Genomic DNA, 13581 nt, shown 5'->3' with positions numbered 1-13581 from the left:
TGGGGTTGTGGCTCAGTGGTAAAACGCTTGCCTCACATGAATGAGGCACTGGGTTTGATCCTCAGCACCACATAAAAATAAATAAATAAAGGTACTGAGTCCATCTATAGCTAAAAATATTTAACAAAAAAATTTCTTCAATGTTACACAAATGTAGGACTGTTTAAATTCCCAAAGCAGAAAGACGAAATCCCCAGGGAGGGAGATATAGAAGGGCTTAGGCCATCAGAGCAAGATAGTAGGTGAGGAGGTCGGGGACAGGGCCAGAACAAAGGAGCATGGAGAGGGGTCTTCTGATGAGGTCATCTTCCTACTTGACAAACGCGCTCATGGACACAAGCAGGGGACCCAAGCAGACAGATCCTCCATGCTTGTGCTCCTAAGTGGGAGATCCAATAGAAAAACAAAAACAGATGCGTGGACAGAGGGGGCACCAATCAATAATTGTGAGGAGCATGTGGACAGAGAAGGAGGTAAGGAAAGGAGGAAATCAGAAACCATGAGAAGAACAGGCCAACACTCCCCCATTGGATTCCTAGGCCTAGGGCCCCTTCAGAGAAGTCTAGCTCTATGTCTCTATCTCTTTTCAATAAACCTACTTCTTGCTTGCTATATTTGTGTCCTGTTCTTCAATTCTTTGCTGGACGGAGTCAATGAACCCAGGACCCCTCGTCCAAAAGGCTTTCAACTCAATAGGACTTTCCCACCTCAAGACAACAAAGAAAGTTGGGGACAACTGAAGGCACATTTCTTTAACTAACCCAATAGGAGACAGTGCAGTCAGTCCCAACCAAGGAGCCCTGGCTAAGTGTCCCTTTCCTCAGTGGCTGTTTTCGCCAAAGATTGTGTGGTCAGTTTGGACCAATGGACAGTGGCCAAGCACACATGAGTCAGGGATGAAAGCTGAGCAGACTGCCTGCTGGGTGCATCTGCTTTCAATTTTGATTGCTGTGCACCCTTCTGTATGTAGAAGTAAAATTCTTACCTTGCCAACAGAGCTAATCAGTCTCCAAGTGTTTACTTTGGCTCCTGGGAAGCCCAGACAGGACCCCCATATTTCCAACACCATTATAGTATGTACATACACGAGAATGTGCTTGCATATGCACACGTGCACAGAAACTTGGTGTGTTTTGTTATTTTGATTTCCCTGAATCTAGAACAGTGCCTGGCACAGAATATGTACTTAGTAAACATTTGTTCAGTGCGAGAATGAATGAATATGCCAGCACACAAACCACGCTCTAGCAATAGGCATTTAGATTGATTCATCTTTTTTACTGCCATAATACTGTAATAAAGATTCTTATAAATTTATTTTTTTCTGTATCTACAATTATTTCCTTAGAATAAAATCCTAGTGATTAGATTTTGGATTCATTAATTTATTCAAGACGTCTTATGTGAATAAACCCAAATAGCCAACAAATATATGAAAAAATGATCAATATCTCTAGCAATCAGGGAAATGCAAATCAAACCTACACTAAGATTTCATCTGACTCCAGTCAGAATGGAAATGATCAAGAATATAAACAATGATAAATGCTGGCAACTTGTGGGTGGGACTGCAGACTGGTAAAACCACTCTGGAAAACAGTATGGAGATTCCTCAAAAAACTGGGAATGGGATCACCACATGACCCAGCTATCCCATTCCTTGATATTTTCCCAAAGAATCTAAAATTGGCATAACTACAGTGATGCAGTCACATCATTGTTCATAACAGAACAATTCACAATAGCTAAGTTATTGAATCAACCCAGAATGAATTAAGAAATTGTTTCATATATATATATATATAATTTTTTTGTTTTTTGTCAGTTGCCTGTTTATTTGTGTGTGTGTGTGTGTGTGTGTGTGTAGTACTACTGAACCATAAAAAAACAATGAAATTATGGCATTTGCAGGTAAATGGATGGAAATGGAGAATATCATGCTAAGTGAAATTAGCCAAAGTCAGAAACTCAAAGATCAAATGTTTTCTTTAATATGTAGAAGCTAGAGAAAAATAAATGAAAAAGGGAGAGAAGAATATGATTACATAAAGAACCACTCAAATATAAATTAATAGACAAACAAAAGAAAATGTAGTAGAGGAAGGAGAACAGGAAAGGGAGGGAGGACTGAGGGTAAAGGAGGAGGAGGATGAACTGAAATAAATTTCCAAGCAATGTGAGTTTGTCAGGATGAACCCGACTACTATAAAGCTCTGATGAAAATAAAATAAAATAAAGCACCATTTGCATAATTTGCAACATGCTTTCTAGAAAACTTGTACAAGTTTTTGCCCCTGTTATGAGAATACTTTTAATACTAATACTGCAATTGAATATTAGTGCAAAATATTTTTTCCAATTTTACAGATGATAAAAGATAGCTTGATCTTTTGATTTAATTTGCTGTTACTTATGAAATTTACTATTTTCTATATCTATAAGTCACTTTGTTGTTTTTTTGTGAGTTGCCTGTTTATATTTTTTGCCTGCTCACATTTCGGTGTGGATATGTTGGGGTTTTCTTATCATGGTAAACGTACCTAACATAGAATTTACCACTTTAACCATTTATAAATGTCTGGTTCTGCAGCATAAAGTACCTTCTCCTTGTTAGGTAACCATCACCATTATTCACCTCCAGAACATTTTCATCACCCCACAGAGAAACTCTGTGCCTATTCATCACCTCCTCCTTCCTTCTACCCCCACCGCTCTACTTCCTGTCTCTGTAAATGTGACTATTCTAGGGATCTCAGATAAATGGATAAATCATACAAGCTATCCTTTGGGGTCTAGTTTATTTCACTTATAATAATATTTTCAAGGCTTATCCATATTGATGCATATGTTAGAATTCATTTCTTTTTAAGACTGAATGATGGTCCATTCTATATAGATGTTTTTGTCAGTTGCCTGTTCATATAGATGAATGGAATGAATAATATTCCATTCTGTGGCACATTTTGTTATCCATTCATCTGCCAATGAACATTTCAGTTGCTTCTACCTTTTGGCTACTATAAATAATGCTGCTGTGAATGTTGATGTGCTTTTAATGCCTTTAGATCTATCTGCAGGAGTGGAATTGCTGGATCATATGTTAATTACCCACTTAATTCTTTGAGGAATTGCCATAGTGTTTCCCTCAGTAGCTGTACCATTTTAAATTCCCATCAACTAGGCATTAGGGATCCAATTTCTCCACATATTCGATAACACTTTTGTTTCCTGGTGTTTATTTGTTTGATAATAGCCATCCTAATGGGTGTGAAGTGTAGCTCAATGTGTCCTTGACCTAAGTGTTAGGTTTTTCTTTTTTATTTGCAGGATCACTTTTTTAAAAAAAGAATGAGATTATAGCATTTGCTGGTTAATGGATGGTAACGGAGAATATCATGCTAAGTAAAAAAATCCAAACTCAGAAACTTAAAGGTCAAATGTTTTGTCTCAAATGCAGAAGGAAAGGATAGGATAACAAAGAACCAATCAAGTATAAATTAATAGACATTAATGTTTTCACGTGTTTATTGCAAACATGTTCTCAATTTTGTTGTCTGCCTTATAAATTTTATGTAATCAAATCTAGTAAGCATTTTATTGGAATCATCTAAGTTTACTTGCGTTTCCCTCTCCTTCAAGCTGGTAAGTATTAGGTATATTTTTTCCTTTTTTGTTCAATTCTTTGATCTATCTGAAATTAATATCGGGTAAGATGAGATAACAGTCTAATCCATGTGTGTTCCCCATGGTTATAATCAATGGTTCCAGCATCACTTATCAAGTAAGATTTCATTTCCCTGATTCATGACCAACACTTACAATGGACACCAAGTTCTTTATATATTCTAAGATCTGTGGACTGGACCCTGTGAGGTGCCTCCCCAGATTTCTCTCTGGGAATGAAGAACTTACCCGCCCAGCTGCTGAAGCATGAGTGGGAGATAGCCCCACTCATTGTCCCTCCTTCAAGGGATAGATTGCATCCAATGAGTGGTCAATACAGGCATACAAGCCCAGCCAGTGTATCCCAAAGAAAGATAATTTTGAAAGACTATGTGTCCTTTGGGGTTTACTGAGCTTTTGTTGGGCCCCTACCTCAGGCGACTCCTCTCTGCTCTTCCCCTCCCCTTTCCTTCCTGTCTACGGACATATATTTCCAAATCATTCCCTGTAAACATCCTGTGTGTTGATCTCTAGGGTCTCTGTGTGGATGTTTTGTTTCATTAATCTATTGATTTTGGTACCACGTATTTTGATTTTTTTTTTTGTAGTTTTCAAATACAAGGAGCTTTTTGCATTCTTAGTTATCATCTAAATCCATAGATTTATGATGTCATTTAGTAAACAAAACACCATACAAGGACTTCAGTGGTAAACTGCTTTCCTAGAACTTGTGAGGCAAGGTCCTCACATGTAAACACACACACCCACCCACCCCCCCCCACACACACACATACACACACCATAACACAAAAATATTTAGTTCATAAGTGAACTCAAACATTATCTTTCATTTAAAACTGGCATCTTGAACCAGGCATGGTGGGCCTATAATTGCAGCTACTCAGTAGCTAAGGCAAGAAGATGCAAGTTCAAGGCCAGCCTGGACAACACAGTGAAACTCCATCTCAAAAAAAAAAAAAAAGAGGCTGGAGTTGTAGCTCAGAAATAGAGCACTTGCCTGGCGCATGTGAGGCACTGGACTTGATCCTCAGCACCACATAAAATAAATAAATAAAAATAAAGGTATGGTGTCCATATACTACTAAAAAAATATTTAAAATTTTAAAAAATGCAAAAGTGAAATAAGCCAATCCCATAAAACCAAAGGCCAAATGTTCTCTCTGATATGTGGATGCTAAGACACAATAAGGGGGGTGGGGAGGGAAGAGTAGAAGTTCTTTGGATTAGACAAAGGGGAATGAAAGGAAGGGATGGGGGATGGGATTAAGAAAGATGGTGGAATGAATCAGACATAACTTCCCTATGTATATATATAAACACAACACCAGTGTACAATCACAAGAATAGGAAGTCCTACTCCATGTATGTATAATATGTCAAAATACACTTTACTGTCATGTATATCTAAAAAAGCCCAAAAATATTAATAAAAAAGCAAAACAACAACACACTAGCATCTTCCTTTCCCATCAATCTCAATAAGAATCTAGTCTAAAACAGCTAAAAAATTGAAAAAGGGAAGAATCAACAAAGTTGACAAGCTAGTAGGCTCTTCTAAAGAAAACTATGGGTTCACTGGTAAATCCTACCAAACCTTTAAATAGACACCACTCCTTCTCAAACTCTACCAAGAAGTAGAAGAGGAAGGAACAATTCCCAACTCATTTTATGGGACCAATATTACCCTGATACCAAAGCCAGACAAAGATATCACAAGGAAAAACTAAGACTAATATCTGTTATGAGTATAGGTGTAAAACTCCTTAAAAAAAAAAAAAAGGACGACTGAGGCTGGGGCTGTAGCTCAGCCACAGAGCACTTGCCTAGCACGCGTGAGGCACTGGGTTTGAATCTCAGCACCACATAAAAATAAACAAATAAAATAAAGGCATTCTGTCCATCTACAACTACAAAAAAATTAAAAAAAAAAGACTAACAACCCAGATTCAGCAGCACATTAAAAATATTATATGCCATTGCTACTGGGATTTATCTCAGGAATGCAAGAATGATTCAACATATAAAAATGGAAGCCTAGGCTGGGGCTGGGGCTCAGTGGTAGAGTGCTTGCCTAGCACGTGTGAGGCCCTGGATTCGATCCTCAGTCCCACATAAAAATAAATAAATAAAATAAAAGTATTGTGTTCAATTACAACTAAAAAATAAATATTAATAAAATCGAGCACAGCACATGCCTGTAATCCCAGTGGCTCGGGAAGCTGAGATAGGAAGATCATGAGTTCAAAGCCAGCCTCAGCAACAGCGAGGTGCTAAGCAACTCAGTGAGACCCTGTCTCTAAATAAAATACAAAATAGGGCTGGGGATGTGGCTCAGTGGTTGAGTGCCCCTGAGTTCAAACCCCAGTACCTGCCCCTCCCCCCAAAATGGAGTGTAGCTGGGCATGGTGGCACATGCCTATAATTCCAGTGATTCTGGAGGCTGAGACAGAAGGATTTCAAGTTTGAAGACAGCCTCAGCAATTTAGTCAGGGCCTCAGCAACTAAATGAGGCCCTGATTCAATTTAAAAATCAAAAGAACTGGAGATGAAACTCAATGGTAAAGCATCCTTGGGCTAAATCCCCAGTACACACACCCCCCCACCAAAAAAAAAATGTTGTGTAGGTGATAGTCTGAAACATCATCACCAAACTGGGAACTGGGGAGATGGCCAAGACTGATTCCAACATCACGCAGGATCACCTTGACCACCTAATGCTCCTGTGATGAATGCAAGATTTCAGACTACATCTCATCAGATCATTGCAAGAATTGACAATATTGGTAACCACATCAGTGACTGGAGGAAAACACTTCAGACCTCATAACTTAGGCTGAGGTGGAATAATTAGAAAACAGAAATAAGATGATTGCCACACAAAAGAATTAAAGATTGCTAGAAGTTTACACTGAAATATGGAACAACATTTTCCTAGGCTGAGAATGGTTTCTTGCAGCTAACTACTATGTGTAGAAAGGTTTTATATTATAATGTTTATTCTTATCATACTATGTAGTTAGTTTAAAGAGGGACTTTTCCTTCAGTTTCTTCAACATAGTATCTTTGTGTCTTGGACCTGATCAGTCATGTTATTAATTATTAAACACTAAAACTTGGAATAATGTCAATTTTGTAGTACATCACATTAATAGACAATGAAAAATTCAACACAAACATTTGATGCAGACAAAGAATTTAACAAAACCTAATCCTTTCCATAATTAAAAAAGAAACACACAGACACACACAAAACAAAGATAAAAGGAAACTTCCTTAGCCTGATAAAGAGCATTTATGAAAAATCTAACATCATATTTATTAACTATTATAGCCACAGAAATGAGGCAAGAAAAATTTATAAGTATCCAATTGAGAAAAAAAAAACTATTTGCAGATAGCAAGACCTTGCATTTAGAAAACCCTAAGTCAGTTAAGTCAGTGAACTCCCGTAACACCTTGGGAGACTATGTGGGAGGCTGAGACAGGAGGATCACAAATTGGAGGACAGCCTGGTCAATTTAGTGAAACCATGTCTCAAAATAAAAAAGGGGGCTGGGGATGTGGCTCAAGCGGTAGCACGCCAGCCTGGCATGCGTGCGGCCCAGGTTCGATCCTCAGCACCACATACAAACAAAGATGTTGTGTCTGCCGAAAAAAACTAAAATAAATAAATAAATATTTTAAAAAAAATAAATAAATAAAAAAGGGCTGGAGATGTAGCTCAGTATAGAGTGCCTGCCCAATATGCATAAGGCCCTAGGTTTGATTTGATTCCCAGGAACTAACTTTCTCTCTCTCTCTCTCTCTCTCTCTCTCTCTCACACACACACACACACACACACGCCTAAGGAACACATACTGTGCACATACACAATTAGAACTAATAATAAATAAGTTCCCCTTCTAGTTCGAGGTGCACTTGGTATTATCCAGGCTGGTGGGTTTTCTCTGCTCTCATCTCCAGCCCTTGCCAGGAAGCCAGCCAGGTCAGTTGCTGTTATTATTACTGTTGCCACATTTTAAGGATGAGAGAAATGACAAGTGTCTTGCCCAAGGTCAAAGAGCAAGACAGTGTTGGTTTCTGAGCTTGGTTCTCCAGAGAGCAAGGATCTTCCCTTCCAGGAGGGATTCATCCCAGCCCCTCAGAGCCTCCCCCACACCCCCATGATTCTCTGAACCTAGAACAAACATGCACAGCAGCCATAGGAAGCAGCAAAAAAATATTTATGAGGATTTAACAGACATGGGGGTCTTGGCACTCCCAACAGGGGAAAGAGTGAGGGCTCAGGCACAAGAGGCCTTCACGTGGGGCTCATGAAATGAAGTTCAGGTGCACGTCCTGGCACTGCTAAGGGTGAAGAGGTGAATGAGAGTTCCTGGGGGCCTCCTGCTGCAGCATTGGGCTGATGGGAAGCTAAACACAGAGTCAGTACATGGGGGCTCTCCCTAGCCTCCACCCCACAGCTCACAGTCAAGCCCCTGGACCCCTGGAGACAGGACAAAGGAGAGGGCCACAAGTCACTGCAAGGGCCCTTGGGGGGCATTGTGGGTTACCCACCCTACTGCACTCCTAATGCTCCATTCCTTATGTTTCACGTGAGACTTCAAGTAAAAATTTCCATTAAAAAAAAAAGAATTTTTCTTTAAAACATGATACACTACAGGACTCATATCATCCTCATTAATAACTGAGGAAACTGAGGCCCAGAAAGGTAAGGGACTGGCGAAGACCAACCAAAAAGTTAGCGGTACAGTCTTTTCTCTTTGTCTATCCAGGGTGTGCTGTGAATCCTGTGACCTGGACCCCGAACCCTCCAGGTCCATAATCCCGCTCCTTCAGTTCCAAGTACTTCAGTTTCAAGGCCAGTCCAACCTCAGGGGCCTCTCCCAACACATGTGCAACCCATGGACACACCTCTCCTAATGCACACCCACTATTCCTCACCTCCTGGAAAGCTGCAGCCTCGCCACTCCCTGGGGGCCCCTCCCCACTTGTATTGAAACCCAGAATTGGAGACATGGGCACAGGGAGCTCTGTGGGATGGTGTTGGGAGGACTAGATGGGTGAGCTCAGAGCCTCCATGGGATCCCACTTGCTTCCTTTCTCTCTCTGCATCCAGTAGCTGCAGACATATACCTAGAGAACAACAGGCCAGATACAAGAAGAGGTCACTGCCCACCTTGGCCTGGTCTCCCTGACCACCCTCACCCTCAGCTTGGAAAGCACAGAGCCCAGGGCTCCCAGCCAGGAGCCTCATCCCAGCTGCAGTTCCCCCTACCCCATTTCTTTGGACAACAAACTAGAAGGGCAATGAAGAGGGACATTCCCAGAGGCTCCCAGAGTGCCCTGGAGAAAACCCCAAAGGAAAGGAACAGTGGGTGACAGGGCCTGGGAGCTGGGGTCAGGGACCAGGGAAGAAGACCCAGCTTCACCCCACCCTACCAGCCCCAGGTCCACCACTTGAGCCTCCAGTTTACCAACTCACTTGGGTCCCACTGGCACTCAAATAGTCAAATACCAGTTGTTGGCACAGCCCTGGTTGAAGGGTTGTTGGAGTGATTTGCCCTGGAGGGAGATGGGGATGGGAAGAGGAGCTCAGAACCAGCAGGACTGGTCGGGCCATTTCCCAGTGACCGTCCCTAAGTTGGTCAGCAAAGTAAGGGCTCAACCCAGGCCTGGAGCAAGACTCCAAGGGCAGGGAAGCCCAAGAGTGACCCAGGGCCTTCTGCCTTCCTGGGCTCCTAGGAGGAGTGACCTCCCTTGCCCCACTTGTGAGCAGCTCTCCCCAGACAGTGCTGACACCACACCCACCTCTCCTGCCTTCCCAGGGCTCCTCATCCCTTGTGCCTCCCTGTGTAGCATCCTTGTTCTGTTTCCATTGTCTACACCTGTCCTCTCACCCTGTCCTTACAGATACTTTTTAGGGTCTTCCTTGTGCTGCTCAACTGCTCCAAAGACAGTGTCACTACCCCACTCTCACTTCACTTCCCTCCTCTCATTTTTTTCTAAACATGTGCCTTCATTGAATTTCCCTATCTGGAAGAGCAGTGGCAGTGGGGGAGGCCCAATCACATGGCCCAGGAAAATCTGGGCTGAAGGCCTTCAGAATACAAAGCAGGAAAGGTCAAGCTCAAAGGTCAAGTCCTCCTCTGGACACTGACTGGCTTCTCCTCTCCCTTATGCCACTTTCTCCTTCCCCCCACTCCATCCATCAGCCTCACTCCTCCTTCTCCCAGACCAGATTGAATCTCAGCCCAGCTTGATGTGCTTTAGCTAGCAAATATTCTGTCACAATGGGAAGTGGCCCAGCAGCACCACTGTCCACCCCCAACTCTCCCATGGCCCACACATGAAGACTTTGATCTTTGACACTATTCTCCACTAGAAAGAACTAGGATTCCACATCAGGACAGCTCTGGAATATCTCAGCATGTCCAAAAAGCAACATGAACCATTGTGCTCTGTGAGGTTCTGTCTCCTTTAAGGTGTTCACAGCACTTAAGAAACTACTATCCTGCCAAGGTAGTGGCACATACCTGGAATCCCAGTGACTTGGGAGGCTGAGCAGGAAGATTGCAAGTTCAAGGCCAGCTTCAGCAACTTAGCAAGGCATTCAGCAACTTAGTGAGACCCTATCTCAAAAAAATATAATAAGGATTAGGGATGCAGCTTCAGTGGTAAAGCACTCCTGGGTTCAAGCCCTTGTACCAGAAGAAATAAATTAATTAATGGCAGACTATTAAAAAATTGCACAATTTTTAAACTTAGAGAAAGAATATTTGATTAGATATATATCATGTATAGAAAATACTGATTGTACATAAGGTATAGAAAATGCTTAAGGAATGATAATTAATCAGTTTCTAAGAACTGAGCAGTAAATTTGAATACTTTCCTCCCCGCACATGGAACCCTATCACACACAACTGGAATCCAGCAGCTCTGAGGCACCCAGACCAGCCTCTCTCACTGGCTCCACTCCTGGGGCTCCTGCTCCAATTCTGTGTCTCAAACGCCCTCACATTCCACAGGACCAAAATGCAGCGGCATCTTCTTCTTGCCCCATCTTCTGCCCAACTTCCTGCTGCCTCTTCTTCTTCCCCTTATCCTGGGGGAATCAGGGCACCAGGCTTCTGTTCCTTTCTCTTTTTTCTTCTATCCTCAAATGTTGATTCTTTTGTTTGTTGGTTCACTCATTTATTCAGATCCCTTCTCTTTGTGTGCTGGGGATTGAAGAATTCAGGGCCTTGCACATTCTAAGCACATGCTCTACCCACTGAGATGCACCCCCAACCAGAAATATTTCAGGGCATCAAAAATGCCTCAGTCAAACTGGGAATGATGGCACACACATGTAATCTCAATGACTAGGGAGACTAAGGCAGGAGGATCACAAGTTCCAGACCAGCCTCAGCAACTTAGCAAGACCCTGTTTCAAAATTAAAAAATTGAAAGAACTGGGGATGTAGCTCAGTGGTAAAGTGCCTCTGGGTTCAATACCCAGTAGCAAAAAAAAAGTTCAGTCACTGCACAGGGTGGTTGAAAACAGCACGGCCAGCTGCATCACAAGGCCCTCACACCATGGGGAGAGGCCAGAAAAGAACAGACAACCCAACCCACAGCATCCAGGTACATGCAGAAGAGAAGCCCAGAGGTTTAAGTGCTAAGACATGCAAGAGGGCTATTTCAACTACTTCCGGTTTCAGAAGCTGTGTCTCGTCCAGAAAGAATACTCTGAAGACTGTCTGCTGGCTTGGGTAATTGATGAGACAATTATTCTGAATTCAAGGGCAGGAGCTGGGCTGATGTGGGCCAGGAAGTGAAGGGTGGAGCTGGTGAGCAAGATCAACTCTTTCAGGGAATAAGGCACAAGGGGTACAACAGGTGGAGTAGAGGCCTGGGACGTTAAGGGTGGTGGTTGCTTGGCTTTTAAGATGATGTACAAACATGTGTAAATGACCATGGGAAGGAATGGTAGTAAGAGTAACAATAGTGCATAGGGCACTTTCTGAGACCAGCCACTGTTCTATGTGGTTTACACGAATTAATCTAAGCTTCCCTGTTTTACAGATGATAGGGAAACTGAGCAACCAGGTGGCCAATAGCATACCAAGGTCTCCCTACGGGTATGCTGTAGAGCTGTGATTGGACTTACATGGTTTGGCTCCAGAGTCCTTGCTACCACCCATTAAGCAAGTAACTCCAGGAGGAGTTGCAGTCAGGTAACAGAGTTGGGAGGACATAAAATTTGGAGCATGGGATCAGTGCCTGAAATGGGTGCTGCAGTAATGGAAAGGAGCCCTGTCTGGTGAATCCCAGTGCAGACCACATTTAGGTCCCTTGAGACTGGATGCTGGACTTGGAGGGCCTCACTCTGAGCAGAGGAGGAAGGGCAATGGCCTATGGCCTGTCCTATGGAGTCACAGGTGGAGGGGGACCAGATATTGCAGTGATGGGATGGTGACTAAAAGGATGGGAGGTGATGAGCAGAGAGGCTCCTCTGTCTGTTCAGTTGTCTCAGAGTCTGCAGCTTCCCCTCCCCCACTGATGCTGCCCACCAGTCTTCCTGAAAGAGCCTTTAGTCAAGTGATTGCCATACTAAAGGAATCCCAGGGCAAAGATGCCCACCCCTATCATTCCTATTCAACACTAAAAAGAAAAAGCAATAAAGACACACAGATTGGAAAGAAGGTAATGAAACTGTTCTTCACAGATGACATGATTTTCCCTGAGGAATGAACAACAATACTCATTGGTAGAGCACCTCTGATTCAATCCCCAGAACTGGAAAAACAACACTAAGAACTCCTGCTCTTCGGAAGATGCTATGAAGAAAATGAAACAAAAGCCACAGATAGGAAAAAAAAAAGATTTGCAAAACATAGATTTGAATCTAGTATACAGAACTCTTAAAATTCAATTAAGATTTTTTTTTAAATATGCAAAGATTGGAGCAACAACCTTACCAAATATCGCCAATACAACATGAAAATATGCTCAACATCATTACTCATTAGGAAAATATAAATTAGAACCTTAATGAGATACCACTACTCATTTATTAAGCAGGCTACAATTTAAAACAAAATAACAAATGGCAATGTGAAATGTTGATGAGGATGTGGAGCAACTGGAATTCCCACACATTGATGGTAGAAATTGGAAATGGTACAGTTGTTTTTGGAAGACAAATTTGGCAATTTCCTACAAAGTTCCACACACATTTTACTTTATGACTCAGCAATGCTACCTCTAAGAATTTACCCAACAGAAATGAAAACTTATGTCTGAGCAGAGGAGGAAGGGCAATGGCCTATGGCCTGACCTATGGAGTCACAGGTGGAGGGGGACCAGATACGGCAGTGGTGGGGTGGTGACTAAAAGGATGGGAGGTGATGCCTGTGCATCAATGTTTGCAGCACCTTTATTTATAACTGCCCAAAACAGCTGGGCACCATGGCCCACACCTGTAATCTCAGCAGTTTGGGAGGCTGAGGCAGGAGGATTGCAAATTCAAAGCCAGCCTCAGCAACTTAATGAGAACCTAAGCAACTTAGTGGGAATCTGCTTCAAAATTTAAAAATAAATTTTTCATAAAGAAAAAAAAAAGAGTGCTCAGGGGGTTGTTGGCAATGTGGCTCAGTGGTTGAGCACCCCTGGGTTCAATCCTTGGTACAAAAAACCAAACCAAACAAACAAACAAACAAAAAATACTGGCAAAAACTAGATACAATGTAAAAAAAAATCCTTCAATTGGTGAATGTATAAATAATCTGTAGGGAATCCATACAATACTACACAGCAATAAAAGGAAATAAACAATATGAACAACAACATGGATGAATCTCAAATGCATTGAACTAAATGAATAAAGCCAGATGAAAATGGCAACGACC

The sequence above is a fragment of the Marmota marmota genome, unplaced genomic scaffold, assembly GCF_001458135.2.
Source record: "Marmota marmota marmota unplaced genomic scaffold, marMar, whole genome shotgun sequence".
Lineage (NCBI taxonomy): Eukaryota > Metazoa > Chordata > Mammalia > Rodentia > Sciuridae > Marmota > Marmota marmota.
The sequence above is the reverse complement of the archived record's forward strand: the minus strand, read 5'-3'. Positions refer to the sequence as shown.